The sequence below is a fragment of the Euprymna scolopes genome, chromosome 36 (assembly GCF_053919585.1).
Source record: "Euprymna scolopes isolate OS-2025 chromosome 36, ASM5391958v1, whole genome shotgun sequence".
Classification (NCBI taxonomy): domain Eukaryota; kingdom Metazoa; phylum Mollusca; class Cephalopoda; order Sepiida; family Sepiolidae; genus Euprymna; species Euprymna scolopes.
In genome coordinates this window covers 36,043,812-36,044,927 of record NC_136517.1, presented here as the reverse complement: position 1 = coordinate 36,044,927, position 1,116 = coordinate 36,043,812, and the positions used below count along the sequence as shown (strand labels likewise).

Sequence of the window (1,116 nt, the reverse complement as noted above, 5' to 3'; positions counted from 1 at the left end):
TCTCTCTCGCGCGCACACACACACACACACACACACACACACACACACACACACACACACACACACACATCCTGTCTTCCCTTTTCGCCATAAATGTTTCTCTTAATCTGCCTTCTTTCTTTTCTATTTCTTTCTCCCACGTATACACAAAAGCACACACCACGTTTCCTTCCCCTCCACCTCTCTCTCTCTCTCTCTCTCTCTCTCTCTCTCTCTCTCTCTCTCTCTCTCTCTCTCTCTCTCTCTCTCTCACTGGTGTGAATTCCATGAGTATCCCCACGTAAAACAATGAAACCCATATAAAAATAAAGAAATTGCTTCTCGTAATGGAATGAAAAGCAACATCGTTAAAACTAAACAAAAATTATAATTATTTTGTTGTAAAAAACGATTCAGAGACACGTTTAAATATGAGGGGATGTAGCTCAGTGGTAGAGCGCTCGCTTTGCATGCGAGAGGCCCCGGGTTCGATCCCCGGCATCTCCATAGTCTATATTTTTAAATTAATTTTCTTTATGTTCATTGTGATGAAGTGGGGAAAAAATCAATGAACTTTGTAAAAACCCACCCAAAGAGAGAATAAAAGCTGTACTTGTGCAGTTTACAGGTCGTGTTGGAAGAAAATAATGCTTGCTAAATAGAGAGGGTTTTGTTGACTATTCGGAACTCTCGGTGCTTATTAAGAATTGCATTTAATTAAAAATAATACAGAAATTTTTTTATAATATTGGCACTCGTCACGGAACGAAGATGTCATATTCCAAAAAACACGTAAATCGATCAAATAGTTTTTTTTGTTTTGTTTTTTTTTAACTAGGAAAACCAAACTTTATGAGGAAACGAGACGCAGACGGGGATCGAGGATGGCTATAATGTTTTAGAATGTGTTAAAATTAACGGGGCAACAATTCAATTCAACTACGGAGATTTTGTTTGTATTCAAAATAATAAAAAGTGTTTAATCATTATAAATCGTAAAATTTGATTTAAAAAACTCGCAAAAAACAAACAAACAAACAAACAAACTACTTGATCAGTTTATGTGGTTGTTGGAATGTGACGTCTTTGTTCTGTCACGAGTACATCCATCATAAAGATTTATCTGTATTTTTCTTT

General features: G+C 36.2%; 1 non-coding gene across 1 annotated transcript; it reads left to right on the top strand.

Annotated features, from left to right (window-relative positions):
• Positions 1 to 414: 414 nt before the first annotated feature.
• Positions 415 to 486, top strand: Trnaa-ugc (transfer RNA alanine (anticodon UGC)). Its single transcript has one exon. It is a non-coding gene; the product is annotated as a tRNA-Ala (tRNA).
• The last annotated feature ends 630 nt before the right edge of the window (positions 487 to 1,116 follow it).